This window comes from Mesoplodon mirus (genome assembly GCF_964341445.2).
Source record: "Mesoplodon mirus genome assembly, chromosome: 10".
Taxonomy (NCBI): domain Eukaryota; kingdom Metazoa; phylum Chordata; class Mammalia; order Artiodactyla; family Ziphiidae; genus Mesoplodon; species Mesoplodon mirus.
In genome coordinates, this window is record NC_138986.1 from 100,566,553 (window position 1) to 100,579,198 (window position 12,646).

Genomic DNA, 12,646 nt, shown 5'->3' on the forward strand with positions numbered 1-12,646 from the left:
AAATACAAGCCACACCATGTAATGAGGAAAAGTTACATGTCCCAGAATTCCTGACTTGTGAACAGAAACCATGCACACAAAGGCCACAGACACAGATAGACACGTCTGCACTGTGCTCCCCATGCCAACCCCACACTTACCACAGACTTAACTGATACACATCACTCACTCTTCCCACACACCTACAGTCACCACCGAGGCCTACATTACCAACTAGACAGTGAGAGAATAAGTAATGATTGGAATTAAATCCTGGAGGATCCACTGGGAACCACACTCTCAACTGTGTGTATTCACTGCACCTGACACGTGTCACACACTCAGTAAATATTTGTGGACAGAGGACTGATGAACCCACCCTGAGCCTTTCATTCCTCCCTCAGGAATCTCGAAGTCACAAGAGGATCCCCCTCGGCTTGGATCCACTGTGGTGGCCCAAGGCTGCAGCCCAGGGGCAGGGGAGGTCTCCTCTGCCTCTAAATACTTCTTCTGTACTTCTACTCTGCGCAAGCTCAGCTACGCTGGTAAGGGCGCGGGGCTCCTCAGGTGAGGGGGTGCTTGGCTGTGAGGCAGGAGGCACACAGATCCCAGGGAGGCTGAGAGGAAATCCAGGGTCATCAGAGGTGATGAGGGCTCTGTGGAGGAGCCTTGGTAGGATGGCTGAGCTGTTCCGAGGGCGTGGATGCCAGCTGAGTCTGGGGGTGTGTGTGTGAATACTGCTACTACCATGGTGGGGAAGTCAAGGAGCAGGGGCCGGAAAGGTCTGGGCTTGAGGTGGAGGGAAGAGGGACCAGATTAAGCATCTTCAGAGGAAAATGTAGGCTTTGTCTTTGCCTTTGCTTCCAGAGAAGGACAGAGTTCTGCATCATACACCTCCAGCCTGAGAGCAGGACCATCCAGCTCAGGTCCACACAGCTCACACATACACGCGCCCTCCAGGCACAGCCCTTCTCAGTGCACATCAACCCCAAGCACGTGCTCCACAGTACTCTCCTGCACCACAGCCCCATTCCACAAGGAATGCACCACCGATATTCCCAAACTCACACTCCTCGTCGTACACGCATCCAGCCGCATCCCTCACATACTACAGCCCTCACCACCATACTCCACACCCCTGTATACAGACACCGCTCCAGTATCCCCCCCACGCACATGAAAAGCCCACAGATGACACCAGATACACCACTCCGTCCTACGGCCAACAGACACCAAGCTCACGACATAGCTATGTCGTGCCAATGTCCCTCTCTCGTCTACCACACCTGCTCCCTCAGCTTCCGGCATGGCCCATGCATGTTATTATGATTTTCATTTCCTTTTTCAGGAATCCGGAGATTTCATCGAGACACTGCCCAGCCTAGACCACCCCTAGCCCAGGATCAGGAAGAAGGAGAGACCGCTTCCCCATCACACTGTGTCTCCTCCTCACCTCTTCACCCTGTAAGAACTATCTGCACCCAGACAAAGAGGAAAGGGGCATGAAAATATACTACATGCAGGTACAAGTGAACAAGGGTGTCGCTGTCTCCTGGAAGACAAAGAAACCCTTGGAGTTGCCTGAAAAGCAGCTGAGGATAGAAGAAGTGACCCTTCCTGAGGATGTGTGCGCAGTAGCCACTGACCCCTCTTCTGATGTGTCCACCGAAAGCCTCCTGTCTGACAGTGAGCCCACTGGGGAGGAGATAGAGTATGAGGAAAGAGCAGAGCCAGGCAGCCCATCAGGGCCACCTGCCGTCGAGGAGAGACCCAGCGCCAAGACAGCGGACTGGATGCTGACCATGGAGACTGGCTTCAGGTGCATGGCCTGCTGCCGGATCCTCCCCACCTTGGACATCCTCCAGCAGCACGTGAAGTTCGGCGTCCTGGAGGGCTTCAGCTGCCGTGTCTTTCATCTCAACATGGCCCAGTGGATGGGCAATGTGGAATCCGAGAACACCCCTGAGGAGGAGGAGGTGGAGGAGGAGGAGGAGGAGGATGAAGAGAAGCAAGAAGAAAAGGAGAATGAGGGAGAGCAGCCCACGGGGGAAGGCCCCAGCCCAAAGAGACCCCGCAGGCAGGGTCTTTTCTCTCCTTTGAGTTCCAAACAGCAACTGAGATTCATGGGACAGAAGATCCTGGAAGACGGTGTGGCCGTCCCTTGGAAGAGGTAAGGCTTGAGGCTGGCAGTCTTCTGAGCCTATGTCACGAGGGCCCAGAGGAGTCTAAGGGAAGGGGCCACACACATGTGCTGGTTGACCTAATGGCTCTGCAGTTGCATCAAATGGGACACACCCAGCACTAACAAAGGCATTGACCTCTGTTGACGTAAACAAGAAGGTGGAGCCTTTTCCTAGGAGTTTTCTCAGGGTCTGCACGATGGACCTCAACTCTTAGAGGACGTACTGCCAGCAGCTCCTTCTCGGCAGAGAGAGCCAGGAGTGGTCTCAAGAGAGGACAGGGGCCCTTGCAGGACCAGAACTTTGAGGTCTGAGAGCCTTGGGCCTGAGCTGAGATCTCTCCCGGACCACTGGACCTAGCCTTCTGTGACAAAGGGGAATAGGAAAGAGAGTCACGTGGAAATGAGGTCCCCCGAGATATGGAAATGTTCCAGAACCTTCGTTGCGTGGTAGTTGATCTGGAGCCAAGCTCACTGTGGTGTGTGTGGCTCTGAGCATTAAGGCAACGCTGGAGGGTAACCCTGACCAGCAGAGCTTGGAGAGCTTCTTGTCTCTTCCTGTTCTACCTCAGTTGTTTTATCCCTTCCAGGGAGAAGAAAGCACCCTCGGGATAGTTGGTAGTAAACCAGGGTATATCCTCCCTCAAGGGGACACGGCCTGCCCTTCATTCAAGATGCTCTGGAAATGGGAACTGACTCATGTTATCGAATTGGCTGAGGGAGCACAACTCCCATGTTGATTCCGGTCAGACATGTTCATCAGACCTAGAGCTTTTCTCCTGATTCAAATCAAGTAGGGTATTAGTAGACTTCCCATTTATTTCAGCCCTAGAGATAGCACATGAGCAAATATAAAAAATCTCTGTGTATCAAAGCATTCTAATGAGCCCTTTCATTTTGCTGTTCATTGTGAAAAACACGCTCACTTTATCTCTGCCAATGAAGTGTTTCCACTTGACCCATGATGCCCCACGATCCCATTAGCCTCACTGAATTTAGGGAGCCCATTATGATGACATAATTTCCCTCTCATTCCTGGCCTGCAGAGAAAAGCAGCTACAGAGCATTCCAAGACTGCTAACGCTCCTCTCACCAATACGTTTCTTAAACCTCTGGCAAAGGAAGTGTCCTCTGAGCCCTCCCAGGGCACATAGGGGGTTTGGGTGAGCAGATCTTATGTGATAAACCCACTCCAGTGGTCTGGCATTCCTATGCCTTTGTAAACCTTCTACAATGGTGGTTCTCAGCTGGGGACACTTTTGGTCCCCCCTCCCAGGAAATATGTGGCAGTGTCTTGAGACTTTTTTTTTTTTTGTGGTATGCGGGCCTCTCACTGTTGTGGCCTCTCCTGTTGTGGAGCACAAGCTCCGGACGCACAGGCTCAGTGGCCGTGGCTCACGGGCCTAGCTGCTCCACGGCATGTGGGATCTTCCCGGGCCCTGGCACGGACCCATGTCCCCTGCATCGGCAGGCGGACTCTCAACCACTGCACCACCGGGGATGCCCCTTGAGACTTTTTTCTTTAAGGAGCTGTGTTATGAATGAGCCCCACGTGGCTGGTGCACACGGATGTATCAAGGCACTTTTTTTTTTTTTTTTGGTATGTGGGCCTCTCACTGTTGTGGTCTCTCCCGTTGCGAAGCACAGGCTCCGGACGCACAGGCTCAGTGGCCATGGCTCACGGGCCCAGCTGCCCCGCGGCATGTGGGATCTTCCCGGACCGGGGCACAAACCCGTGTCCCCTGCATCGGCAGGCGGACTCTCCATCACTGCGCCACCAGGGAAGCCCTCAAGGCACTTTTTATTGTTACAACTAGGGTGGCAGGGAAGAGTATGTGCCACTGGCCCATCTTACATTGCACAGGACAGCTCCCAACAACAAAGAGCTATCCAGTTCAAAATGTCAGTCATGCCAACGTCAAGAAATTTTGCTACAACATACTTAGAAAGTCCTGGCATTTTGACTTTAGCATACGCTAACTTTGGGTACAGGTGTCAGTCATTTGAGCAAACTGTTGAAGGCATTCCCAGGTAGCCAAGCTAACACGCTGAGTCTGGAATGGGTGTTGAATGCCCTCGTATCAACAAATCCAGCCTAACCCAATATTACATTACTCCCACCTGCTTCAATACCTACAAAATCCACACACATTATTTCTCAGGTTTCTATTGATATAAATTATACAATTCCTTATTTTAGCAGAGAGTGTCTCCTCATGGTCATCCTTTATACCCGGTGGGTACCCACCCCTTCCCTGCTCCCGTCCCCATTTCAAGGACTCTAGTCTGATTACTAGGTCTGGAAAAACGAGAGGTAGTGGAGGCAAGACTTGAGGATCCACAGACCCCTGCAAGGAAACTATCTCAGAGTAGAGGCAGACTTCCTTCTAATAGCACAGCAGGCTCAACTAAGAGGTCACAGGTCAGAGGTCACAGGCCTCAGCTTTGTTGGAATCTGCCCATGTATTTCCACCTCAAATTTCCAGGATTCTACTCCTTCCCACTGATGCCCTAGGACATAAGAGAATCTACAAGGTTGTGAATCAATGTGTTGTCATTCAGCCACTGACTGAATTTGACTTTGGATCCCCTTAAAAAAATAAATAAATAAAAAGGAAGGAAAGAAAGATAGAAATGCTGATTATAACAAGTCCCCCAAAGTGTTGCTATGTAGCCAAGCTCAAAGCTAAGACAGAAAATCCCCAACGGTAAAAACAGATTTCGAGCTCAAGCTATCAACTGGGAGTTGAAACTGAAGGCCCTACAAAGGCCAATGGAACTGGATACAAAGCTAAAGATTTAGTCTTTAGCATAGGTGGGAGTCAAGGTTAGAGGAAGCCATGCACTGGGAGTGAGTTGTGAACTACTCAACACTAAGAATGGAAGAGCAGCTCTTTCATTGAATGTGAAGAAAGAAACAGGTAGTCCCTAGTTGCTACCACTGTCTTTGAACCAAACTAAAGAACAAGGTCAACCAGAAGGGCAGATATGAGAATCAAAAAGGAAACCTCTCTGGAATCCTCACTGAACCAAGTCTAAGTTCTGCTCTACTTGTGGTCTTTCACTTACAGAGACAAACCTTTTGGGCTTACCACAGGGGATCAACAGACTTTTTCTCTCAAGGGCCAGAAAGTAAATATTTTAGGTTTTGTGGGCCATCAGTGCTCGTCACAACCACTGAACACTGTCAGCACAATGGGAAACACTCAAAGATGGTAAATAAATGGATGGGCCAATAAAGAGCTTTTATGTTCCAATAAAGCTTTAAAGGCAATGAGCCAGGTTGGGCTCACAGGAGGTAGTTTTCCAGCCCTTGACTTAACTCACTAAACTACAAATTACCTTGAGAGTTGGTGGTTTGATAGCTACCAAACCAAACCAAACAAGAAAGCCCTAGGATTTCTGACATCTAATGCAATGCAATTTGCAGTAGCATGGACTTTACATACACATGTGAAGGTGTGGTCTAGGAAACCAATCTTGGAAACCTGCCTCTCACATTAAATACATCTTTTGCTGAGTAAAGCCCTTTAACCAAGTAAGTGTTAAACATCAGTGAAATGACTAAGGTAGGAAATGGTATGCAAACCTCCTCCTTAGCAACTTGTTCCCATCATTCTAGGTTTCTTCCCTATGCACATTTTTCCTTAGGGAATCGCTGATAAATTTTACCTCTAAAACTTACCTATTTCCACTCTCTATCTTCAGGATTTGCCCAATCACTGTTACTTTGTAAACAATTTTAAAAAGTTTTTTTTGGTGTAAGTTCCTTTTTCCCCACAGCTAATGGTTCTCTGTGTCATAGTGTCTGGAACGACCCAGCTACTTCTCCAGTCAGACCAAGCACTTGAAAGGACAAGCCGGTACCCCGAGCTATCCATCCATTCACCCAGTAAGGAAGCCTGATGAGGAGAACTAGGATGTGTAAATTTCTACTGTTGGAATTAAAACAGAATATTCTGGGCTGCATGGATTTATCCTAAACTTCAAATGCATTAATTATAAATAGACCGTTACACTGACTACTATTCTGTATCTTTGAATAACCATATACATTTTTTCTTTTTATAACTGATTTCTAGAGGTCTATTCCTTAATTTTGGCCATATATATGTAGACCTCATGATGATAGGATTTCTTACTGTGAGGGATTAATATGTTCTTAGTAATTTTTAATATTATATTTTACTACCTATGTTACTATAAAAGTAACAGTATTTTACTGGAAAATTGATGCTCAATGAAAAATTTAAAATATGGAAGTTACATGTGGAAAAAATCCCTGAAAACCTTGCCACTGTTTACCTAAGGGTGAATATCCCTTTACAGATGATAGGATGCATTAACACACACACATACATGTTTGATTAAGGTATGTGATGTACCTACCTAAAATACATTAAACTGTTACATGCTTCTGTCATTAAGTTTAAGCCATCATTTTAACAGACCTGTTATTACATAACTATCTTAAAATATAAAGACATTCCTATTGAATATTTCACTTTTACAAAATTTAGTAACATTGACATGCTACTCACCTTTTCTATTTGAATTTCCTAATTATAAGGTCCTATTCTGTGATTTCTATATCAAAGGGACGCACGTTCTATGTTTTGATATGTACTCAGCAACTTCACTTTGAAAATCAATTTTTCAATCCACCGCTAGGAAAAAGTGTGCAAGTCAGTCGTTGAATAAATATGTTTGATGAAATTACCAGATTTCAACAAATAATTTTTTTCTTTTTATCTCAGGCCAGAGAGGAGTAAGGAGATAGAGAACTTGACAAAAGTAATCTACTTCAAACAGCCTCTTTTCTCTACTTAAGAAGTCTTGATGAAAGTAATGCTAAAACCCTTGGGAGACAATCACATCAAAACCTAGACGGAAATGTGGTGAATAAGAAACCAACGATCAGTTCATTTACTAAGAAATGTTTGTCCTCTGTCACTGTCATTAGTAACTCTTTCTGACACTTAAACCTCTGCCTTGACATTCCTGAAAAAAGGGTCAACAGTATGCTTTCTGTATTGCAAGATGAGCAATCCATTTTCAGTAAGTCTATACTGTCACAAAATATAACTAAATTTGTACTGTATAAGATTCACAGAATATTAGATAGACAAAGTCCAAGATAAGATCCAACTTGAAGCGAGGCTGGGGGGAGACAAATGGAGCTCATCATAACAGGACGATGCCACATTAATATTACAAATTGCAATACTGAGTGGTTTTCTAACACTTCAAATTTTTGTCTCCCTGAATTACTTTTAAGGCCAGATTTAGGTTAACTGCTCTGAATACAAATTTTTATGAAATTTTGGAGGGGATTGCAACATAATTTTCAAAAAGTTTTTCCTCATTCATTAACTGAACAAATATCGAGCACCTACAAAGTAGCTGACAATGTTCAGACTGTAGATTCAGAACAAATGTCGCTGCATTCGTGGAATTTACGTTGTAATGGGCATACATTTTGGCATGTTCATCATACTTTTGTACAAGGCCTGCTAAAACTCACACTAAGGCTTCTCCCCTAATATTTAATAGAGGTCAAAGTTCCAACTTACTACACCATTTACCAGAGTTCTCTGCCGTGTGGCCTCCTGACTACTGGGACATGTTGAGCTATGGCTGAAACACCGACTTTAATGAAACAAATGATTTTTTTTTCTTTTGAACCTGATGACTGGAAGAATTCACATGACACCTGAGTTGTTTTTGTTTTTGTTTTACTCATTTTATGGAACTTTTCTCGTGTGTGGGCTCTCTGATGGTCTTACCACTCCTCTCACTTTTATAGGATTTATCAGCAGCATGGATTCTGTGATGAACTGTTAGACTGGAGCGCCAACTGAAGCTCTTACCACAGGTCTCACACTTGTAAGGCTTCTCCCCTGTGTGCACTCTTTGATGAGACTGTAGCTGTGAAGGCCGACTGAAGACCTTACTGCATCTGTCACATCTGTACGGCTTCTCTCCAGTGTGGACGCTTTGATGAAGCTGAAGACTTGAGGCCTGAATGAAGTGCTTCCCACACTCCCCACACTTATATGGTTTCTCTCCTGTGTGGACCCTCTGATGCATGTCGAGGTTCAGGCTCCACTTGAAGCCCTTCCCACACTCCTCACATTTGTATGGCTTTTCTCCAGTGTGGACTTTTTGATGGGCTTGAAGGTGTGAACTCCGACCAAAGCTCTTCCCACACTCTTCACATTTGAATGGTTTTTCTCTGCTGTGGACTCTCTCATGGGCCAGAAGATTTGAGGCCTGCCTGAAGACTTTCCCACACTCCTCACAATTATACGGTTTCTCTCCGGTGTGGATTCTGCAATGAATTTTAAGATCTGCTCTACGACTGAATCCCTTCCCACACTCTTCACATTTGTATGGTTTCTCACCGGTATGGATCAGCTGGTGCATCTGAAGTCGTGAACTCTGATTGAAGCCCTGCCCACACTCCTCACACTTGTAAGGTTTCTCTACACTGTGGGCCTTCTGATGGATTTGAAGATATGAACTCTGACGGAAGCCCTTCCCACATACCTCACATTTATAGGGCTTCTCCCCTGTGTGGACAACCAGATGAACTTGATAATGGGAATTCCTCCTGAAGTTCTTCCCACACTCATTACATTTGTATGGTTTCTCTCCTGTATGGACTCTTTGATGTGCCTGAAGGTTTGAACTCAGAGTAAAGCCTTTACCACACACATTACGTATGTATGATTTCTCTCCAGTGTGGACTCCCTGATGGGCCTGAAGACTTGAAGGCCGACTAAAGCCTTTCCCACATTCCTCACATTTGTAGGGTTTTTCTCCTGTGTGGACCCTCTGATGAATGCATAGATTTGAGCTACAAATGAAGCCCTTCCCACACTCCTCACATTTGTACGGTTTCTCTCCCGTATGGACTCTCTGATGGGACTGAAGGTGTGAATTCCGACTGAAGCTCTTATCACATGTGTCACATTTGAATGGTTTCTCCCCAGTGTGGACTCTCTGATGGTCCTGAAGGTGAGAGGCCTGACTGAAGGCCCTCCCACACTCCTCACAATTATAAGGTTTCTCTCCCGTGTGGACTTTACAATGAATAGGTAAGTGCTGACCTACGGCTGAAGCCTTTCCCACATTCCCCACATTTGAATGGTTTCTCTACAGTGTGGACTTTCTGAGGAGTCTGCAGCTGTGAGCTCTGACTGAACTCCTTGCCACACTCATCACACTCACTGTGTTTTCCTCCCGCGTGAACTCTCTGATGAATATGAAGAACCGAGCTGTAACAGAAGCCTTTTCCACACTCACTGCACGTATGAGACTTCTCTTTTGAGTGCAATTGCTGGTGAAGATCAAAGGTGGAGCGATCGGTGAAGGTTTCTTTACGTTCATTACACTGGTAAGGTTTTTGTCCTGTGTGAATCATGGTATTCTGATCCAGTGTTGAAACCCTCGTGCTATCTTTTCTATAATCACTGTAGCCGTAAGATTTTTGACCCTTGTGTACTCCATGAGCATCAAGGTGATGTGAAATCCAACTGATGGTGTCAACATCCTCTTTACACTGACACCGTTTATTTTTCATGGAAATTTGCTGGTGTCTATGCTGATCATTCTGTGACTCAGCCAATGAAGTTTTCCTCCAAGAATCCTGGGCTCTCAAAGTTGCAAGCCTTGCATTTCCAGTACTACTGGGATCACCTGCTTTATCATTTCATATACGGTTCTCACCTTCAGAAATTTGAATAGAGTCCTGCCCCAATCTGGCAGGGGGAATCACCTTGTTTGTGGAGCTGACAACTATTTATCATGGAGTCTTGGCATCTGGTTAAGTCATTTGCAATTTGTTGCCAGATTTGCCAGCAGGAAAGCTCTTCACGTGATCCTCTGTCTTGAACGGCCCTCAACTCACTTTGATTGTTTTCTTCTAGAAGGACAGAGAATTCAGAGATGTGGACACGTGAAAGCTTTGTTCAAAGATTCAAGATTTTACACTTAAGACACAGTATGAGACTTTAATGAGCCTCAGGATGGTTCAGCTCATCTTTCGCACGACAAATGAAGTTCTCTGGTTTATATACTAACAGAAACCAAGAGATGGTCTGTTAAACTCCCAAATACTTAGCATTAATGAAACCCATTTAAAACCAAATGACTACTCTGACATACTATTTAAATCATCTTTCAAAAATTACATGTCATTCCTACCATAACACAGTATCAATAAAGACAAGCATTTTGCTGTGCTCACAGCTTTAACAGTGCCTAGCAGTTAGTCAGGGCTCAAGAAATGCATGCACAGGTGAACTCAGTTTGATTTCTAGGATTCTCTACAATTCTGAATCCCAGGTTAAGTTTGAACCAAGTCAGAGAAGCGAAACAGCTTTTACAAGTCAGGTATCAGATACAGGAAAAGGACTGGAAAGTACAGTTTTGCTTAAGTTGAAAGGCTGCACCCGAGGCGGCAGCACACCAAGGGGGTTAGTGCTGAGGAGGATATGAAAGGGGCTAAAAACCGGGACTGCCCCGGTGGCACAGTGGTTAATAATCTGCCTGCCAGTGCAGGGGACACAGGTTCGAGCCCTGGTCCGGGAAGATCCCACATGCCGCAGAGCAACTAAGCCCGTGAGCCACAACTACTGAGCCCACGTGCCACAACTACTGAAGCCCACGTTCCTAGAGACCGTGCTCTGAAACAAGAGAAGCCACTGCAATGAGAAGCCTGCGCACCACAACCAAGAGCTGCTCCCACTCACCACAACTAGAGAAAAGCCCATATGCAGCAACGAAGACCCAATGCAACCAACAATTAATTAATTTTAAAAAAGGGTCTAAGAATCAGTGGGGTTAAAAAAGAGCATGAAGACCTATGCACTGGATCCTTCTCAGGCATTTGTGCTGCCTAATATGTTCCTCCACTCCCCCTGCCAAGCAGGAGTCAAAATTTAGAGGCTAGGGAAGAATGCTGTCTCTTTAAAAACAGCATGGAAAATTTTTGGACACAGATACATTGGTCTTTAACAAGAATGAGTTCCAAAGTGAAGAATGGGCTTTATGAGTGAGCTGGGAATAAATTCCATAGCCTGTGATAAGTATTGAGAAGAAACAGACTAGAAACTATTAAAGAATGATCAAAGCACTCAAGGTGACATTATCTAAAATGCCTTCTACAAGGTACATACAAATGCACACACACACACACACAATGTTTGTAGAGCTAACAAAGATCGATTTCTTATTAGTGAGGTGGGCTTTGGAGGAGGCAAATGGGACGCAACGGGGCAAATCTTTTAAGGGAAAGGCTAACTCACCAGCTGGCTGTTTTCTGAGACCTGTTCTCCCCTGGTATAAGGGATAAGGAAATAGAAATTTCTTTCCTTCTATGGGAGGGTTACCTAAGAAGTAGACATAAGAATCCTCATTCAAAACAGCATTTCCTCCCCAAATGAATTTGCTCTGCTACTGAGAGCTCAAGGAAAGTCACAGGGAAAGCATTTTACTCAGTTTGGTTATAATTACAGGTTCTATACATATTTTTTGTGCAAGTTGATGAGGGCCAACTTGTACAGAAAGGCAAACACACACATACACACATCATGGGCACCTGAGAAGTTAGAATTAGGCTAGGAATTCATTTGAAGACAAAAAAACATTTAGCAATATCCCTTATTCACTCGGATTTGTTCACCGCCTACTAGCTATTTTCATGGAAGGCTAATTTCTCTATCCATTAACTCATTCGTTTATTCAAGAAATATTTAAGAGTTCCTGTCATGTACCAAGACTATGCTAAGCACTGAGGCTAGTGAGCAATAAACATATAACAGCCCGAATTCCTCCTGCACTCCTGGATTACCCTCCAGTGGAAGACAGAGAGGTGAGAAACAGGTGAACAAAATGTACATGAGTGAAACGCTTAGAGACAAAACAAGGCAGGGCAGAGAGAGTAAGAAAGAGAGGACTGTATTTTCCATAGGGTGGTCAGAGGACAGCCACCTCCTCATCTTTAAGGTGACTGACTGAAAGAAGTAGAGGCCTAAAAGATTACAGGTGAAAGAGTATTCCAGGCAGAGAGAAGGACCAGGAAAAGGCTCTGTGGCAGAAGCATCCTCTGCAGGTCTGGAAAAGATAGGGTAAGAGGGAGGAGAGGTGGTGTATTCAGGGAGGTGGTGGAGAACGAACAGCAGCCCACAGAAGGCTCTAGAAGCCACTTTAAGTGGTTTTTATTCTAAGTAAAAGAAGCCACAAGAGAATTTTGAAACAAGAACATAACCTGACTTAAAGTTACAAAAGATCACTTTGCCACCTAAAGAACAAACTGTGGGAGGAGAAGGGTGGCAACAGGTGACCAGTACAAAGACTATGCAATAATCCTGGAAAGAGATTTCCAACTGGGACCAGGTGATGGACAGCACAGGGCTGGTGAGAAGCAAAACAGATAGAGAGCTAACCACAGGAACTCACGGCTGCTTGGTTCTCACCTAAATT

At 45.4% G+C, this 12,646-nt stretch overlaps 1 protein-coding gene and 1 long non-coding RNA gene across 2 annotated transcripts in view; both read right to left on the bottom strand.

Annotated features, from left to right (window-relative positions):
* Positions 1-12,646, bottom strand: part of LOC309811552 — a 624,797-nt gene that overhangs the window by 339,278 nt on the left and 272,873 nt on the right. The gene's annotated exons all lie outside the window — the stretch shown is intronic.
* Positions 1-12,646, bottom strand: part of LOC309811244 (zinc finger protein 227-like) — a 96,355-nt gene that overhangs the window by 78,181 nt on the left and 5,528 nt on the right. The window lies entirely within an intron of this gene.